General features: G+C 37.2%; 1 long non-coding RNA gene across 5 annotated transcripts; it reads left to right on the top strand.

Annotated features, from left to right (window-relative positions):
• Positions 1-15: 15 nt before the first annotated feature.
• Positions 16-5,072, top strand: LOC118452184. 5 transcript variants are annotated; one of them, XR_004841873.1, is made up of 7 exons: positions 16-357; positions 443-568; positions 869-994; positions 1,454-1,563; positions 1,689-1,760; positions 1,854-2,052; positions 4,864-5,072. It is a non-coding gene; the product is annotated as an uncharacterized LOC118452184 (long non-coding RNA). The 5 variants fall into 5 exon arrangements; XR_004841871.1 differs by having other exon boundaries at positions 2,722-5,072; XR_004841874.1 differs by having other exon boundaries at positions 18-357; positions 1,857-5,072.
• The last annotated feature ends 341 nt before the right edge of the window (positions 5,073-5,413 follow it).

The raw sequence follows: 5,413 nt of genomic DNA, 5'->3' as shown, positions 1-5,413 counted from the left end.
GTTTTCATTTCATTTTCTAACGCTTCTGAAATTAATTTCCAGCTTCATAGGAGTAAAAGCATTATGGCGTTTGGCAGTCGGTTTCTGCTGTGATGGTTCAGAACGCTGAGGTATAATCTGCTGCTCTGAGTTGTGTCTTTCCCTCGTTTCTAGGCTTACAATGTCACTACCAGCGAAGAGGTGTGGAAGGCCCCCAGTGTTGTCTTTTCTGGAAAGGAAAAAGAGAAAGCAAAGTCTTGATAGAAGAAGGGGGAAAACGAGGATTTATGTGGGAAATCATATTGACCGATGGTTGACGCTTAAAGAAAAGTTGGATTTCAGAAACGATGCAGAAGTTGCAGGGTTTTTACTGGACCTGTGAGTAGACCGTCACAGTACTCTGTGTCCTAATACCAAGCAAATAATTCTTGGCGTTGATACCAACTGTGTCTTTTCTCTCTAGGTATGACAGCTATGACCCATTGTCAAAAGCTCCGATCTGTTCCCTCCCTGAGGGTGTGAGAAGAATTACTGTGAAAGAAGAAGGAGCATTGTCAGGCAGCACTTCTTTAATAGCAGCTGATGGAACGTTAGTAATATACTCTATATGTGAAGGCCAGATGAAATATTTTTCTTGATAGTACTTAAAAGACCATACCTGACATTTAAAAAAAAAAAAAAAATGGGGTGGAAGTTATGTAAGAAAGAGAAAAGCACAGAGGTAATTTTAATAAAAAATGTAAGGGGTTTGGATATCCTTTGTAGAACAGCTTATGTATTTGTTTTGTTGTTTGTATTGTTGAGCATGTAATACTAGTCTAGACAAAATAGAAACAAAACTTGCTTGCACAAGAAATGTTTCAATTAACAGTTTGGGTTGTATTTGCAGGTATGACAATGATGGCCAGTTGTCTAAAGAACCAGATCGTTCTGAACTTGGAGATGTGAGAATTGTAGCTGTGAAAGAAGAGAGAGAGATGCCGCATGACTGCTTGTCAACAGGGACAGATGACACGTTAGTGATACTATGGTTTTTTGCATGTTTTGCATTTGAAAATATTTTGCATTGATTTTTATTATCACTTTTAATTTTGTTTATTAGAAACTCACGTCATTCATGCTCTGCTTCATTATCTAAAAACATCCTGGTACGTAATGGTTGGTTCAGTCCTTCTGAGGCAGGAATCTGAGAAAGATTTTAGAGAAGTTGTAAGACTCTTTGAGTACACACTGCAAGCCTCCTTGTTCAGTGACTGCCTTCCTTAATCGTATATAAGATTCATGAGTGGAACAAGAAAATAGCTAGTACTTTACATGTATCCTAGTCACTTTAGTAAGCAGTTAGATTTTTACAGTAGTACAGTCTCCAGGCAAGTGCAATTGCGCGTGCTTTCACCTTCTCAAAAGAAAAATGTTTCATTCTTGACTGAGTGATACTACATACAAAGTGACGTGTTAACCTATCTAAAAATAGTGCCGTGCTCAACGAGGCAACCACGCCATCAGTCGACTGCTGATTTCTTTTACTGCAGTGTCATCAGTAACTGAGGCATTCACAGTTGAGATCAGAGGAGCCTCAAATAGGTATGCTTGTCCATTACTCTTTATTTAGGTTTCAATTATCCACAACAGTGTTACTGAATAATTGTAATTTCATCCATGTATTAGTTATCTGACTTCTAAAAAAATGTATCTTTTAATATATGCAGGGGGACACTGAGAACCTAGGACATTGCATTGGCATTGCATGGTGTGTCCAAACCCCTCGCTAATATGGTGAAGTATGTAACGTATGTAGCATGTTTGTCTGAATCTCGTTTGCCACTGTGTTTTCACTTGTGACTTTTTCTAATTCTTCTTACTTTTGATTTTAGTAGGTGAACAAGTTGGGGTTCTGAAAGCAATTCTGTGGTGCAGAAGAATTCTTGGAAGCTAGGTCAGGAGAGAATAAATACCAGTGCCGATGAAGCTGACAAATTCAAGTACATTCTTCAAAATAGCATTTTTCTCTGGCAATATAATTTTAGTTTGGAGTGCAGCAATAATTGAATTCCTGGGACTGATTTGATACAGGTGAGACAGAGGGTTTGTTCTTAATTGATTGCTTATTGCAGCCTTCTGAGCTGTGAGAAATATTGCAAAAAGTTGTTTGGTATGAAAAAAACTTTGTTACCCTGAAAGGTAAGGTATATGATGCTTTTTACAGTCTCATGATACCTCTGTGAAGATGCTGGACAGATGATCAGGCATGTATGCAGTGGTAATTGTATAAAGCTAAGAAATGACAGCTGTCTGATAATAACGAGATTCAAAAATAAGAGTTTGATGGGACAGACATCCTAGGGCATACTGTGTTATTCTAGTAAATATTTACCTACAGGAGCAGTTGTATAGCCTCTCTATGAGGAAAATAATTGGGTTTTGTTGCATTGTCTGAACACCACATCACTGGTAATGCTTTTGAGTTTGTTTTTCATTCACCGTACAGCAGTGAGGTAGAGCCATGATGTTATTTAGGGATTCTTACTAGCTGTGGGATATCCATACAGTGGTCAAGTCATTTGCCCAAAGTCATGTTGGTAGTTGAACTTGGGTCTCAAAAGTAAGACTGAACTCAATTACTTACTCAGTGTTTTTAGATGGGTGGGCAAAATTCTTAACTGTTGTAGAAAATAGAGGTTTTCCTTCGGAAAGGAACAGTGGTTATGTTAATGTATACTTTTTTTTTTCTTGTTTTTAAAGGTGTGGTACTGCACTTCCTATTGAAGGGTGGAGATGAAGGCAGGTATTTCCTGCTTTCCAGGCATTTGGGTGTCATGTTTTCCTGTTGCTGTTACTGTTTTGGGCCTTATGGTGTACATCTCTTTGTTCTATGCTGCTATATAAGGGCTGGGAAAAGAACAAGGTCTTGTTGAAGGGGCTTTATTAACAAATCCTGAATTAACAGTCATAAAGCATCTGTTGTATTCTCGGCCTTTTATGATCTAGTCTAGTTTTAGGTTGGCTAAACACTAACTGTTAAGGAGCTGGAAATACCAAGGATAATGGAGCAAGAACACTTAAACTCACCTGCTTCATCAGGGGCTTTAGCGTTTGGTTTCTGTCTTGTTTATGGAGTCTTGCCTGATGATGTGAGCTTTCAGAGTTTGTTTGCTGTTGTAGAGAATTAAGTCGATGGAGAAACAGTGAGGGAATCAAGTAGCAGGGATTTCAAGATTCTTGCCAGGTGAAATGGTATGGTTTTTTGAGTTCTGGCTTTTGTGAAGAGTTGGAATGTTGATATAATAACAGGAAGAAAAGAATGTACCAAAATCTGATTTAAAGTATTATTAGGAGGGCATAGCCAAAGGGAACTGTTACTGAACCATGTCCAGTTAGGTTCCTGGATACATTCAGTTCTTCTCTAATGCTTCTTCTGCTATTAACTTCTAACTTCAACATTTAGAATACTAACCAAGCTAGATGCAAACTGTTTTTCTGGCTTATGTGTAACAAGTGCAAAACTGTCAAAGCAGATAATAAACAGTTTATTGTTTTTTCTTTAACATTTGTGATTGACATTAAGATTGAAGAATGATGAGTCAGAGTAGTTGAATAGGGTTTTTTGAGGAAGCTTTGGGGGATTTGGGGTTCTTTTACTTTTGCAATATTTGAGTGATAAAGATTCAAAAACTCTTCCACCTGGACCTGTATTGATGAGACAGGTTCTCATGACAGAACTGACTTCCTGGGGGTTGATTACAGAACATATCTTTTTTTGCCTTGATTCACTAAGAAATGAAACAGAATACAAATACAAAATAAATACTCAAAAGTGTCACAGCAGTTTGGTGAGGAAGACCGAAACCCGTAGGATGAGTTGGTGTCAGTCGCTAGGAAATTATTAGTTGGGAAGCCCCTGCTTTGAAGGTAGGCTTCAGCTTCAGTTCCTGTCTCTCCTAAAATGGTAGTGGCAACTCCTTTTATAACGACTTTTGCTACGTAACTTTTTTCACAGTCACGGGATCTTGCAAGAGTCTGTATTGCAGAACTTCTCTTTATCTTAACTAATCTGTTGCCTGAAAAGTTGTACAATTACTGTCCAGACAAGGCAGTTGTAAAGTGTAATTCCCTAATTTGGAAAGAAAAAAAAAACAATTTTGAGGAAATGTCCAGCAAGCTGTTAATGCTGAAGACTCACTGTGACACCAGTGTGAACAGCTGAGGCATTTCTTAGCAAGCAGGAAAGTAAAACCTAAATTAGATTTCAAAGGCAAAAAAACCCCCAAACCTGCTCAGTAGGACAGCTTCCTGTGCTCTATGAACAAATTGATTTTCGATGCTTTGTTTTGACTAGTCTACATTCAGACTCTCTAAGTCTGGCCAAAAGATGAAAAAACAAATCCTAGTTGAAGTAAAAGACTCTGTGTGTATTGTTTTTGGTCTTTAGTGTTCAGTTTGTTTTTAATAAAAAAGCACAAAACACACACCCTACCACCCCCACCCCCCCCGACAAACCACAATCTGTGGTTATTTTACTAATGTACCTTGAAAGTGAATGTGTAACACTGCTTTGCCTTACAGAAACTTAAGATTGAGTGGTTAGTCTAAGACACTTAATTAAGTAATTTACTTTATTGTAATGCTAAATGCTGATCTGTATTTCATTATAGTGAAACCTGTGTATATACATCATAAAAACATAAGATGTTGGTCTGATTACACATACTGCACATGCAAAAGCACAAATAGAATTACTGTAGTATTTTCTATTATTTCAAAGTTAGAAGATTGTATTAGGGGAATGTACTTGCCTAGACATACTTTGTGAAACAATGCAGACATATTTCATATTTAGATATTTGAATGTCACATTGTAACTATGATCATTGTGTTACTTTTCAGGGTGGCCAGCAAGAAGAAAATCAAGCTCTTGCATAACAATACTGGGGCAGTTTTTGGTGCATTTTGATTTTGCTGTGAGGGTATTGTGAACTATAAAGAATTACTGTAAGTTGTAGTATGGAATTCCATGTTACTTGTTGAACAGCACATTAAACTTAATTATCTAAAGTTTTATTGTGTTACGTTGACATTAATAAAGAGTGTGGAGCAGATTATTTCACTGTGAGAGTCTGTACATACTTCTCGAAGGGCAACAAGAAACAACAAGCCAAAATGCTAATAGGTATTGCTCAAGCTTATTCAGAATTTATTAACTTTCTGTAGGTTGTGTTAATGAAAGAGTTCCTCACATTTTATTTAAAACTCAAAGGGCTAAAATGAAAGCCACATTCTAGTAGCAGTTACAGCATCAAGTATGCTTCCATTCTGAATGTATTAGTGGAATGTTTTTTCTTAAGGAAGAAATTTAACGTATCCCACATACTGGAAGGTATTCTTGCAGGTTATTGATGCACTTAAAAATGATGGGTAAAAACACTGGACTACATAG

The sequence above is a fragment of the Egretta garzetta genome, unplaced genomic scaffold, assembly GCF_000687185.1.
Source record: "Egretta garzetta isolate BGI_Z169 unplaced genomic scaffold, ASM68718v1 scaffold34, whole genome shotgun sequence".
Lineage (NCBI taxonomy): Eukaryota > Metazoa > Chordata > Aves > Pelecaniformes > Ardeidae > Egretta > Egretta garzetta.
Note: the sequence above shows the minus strand (reverse complement) of the source record. Positions and strands in the feature narration are given on the sequence as shown.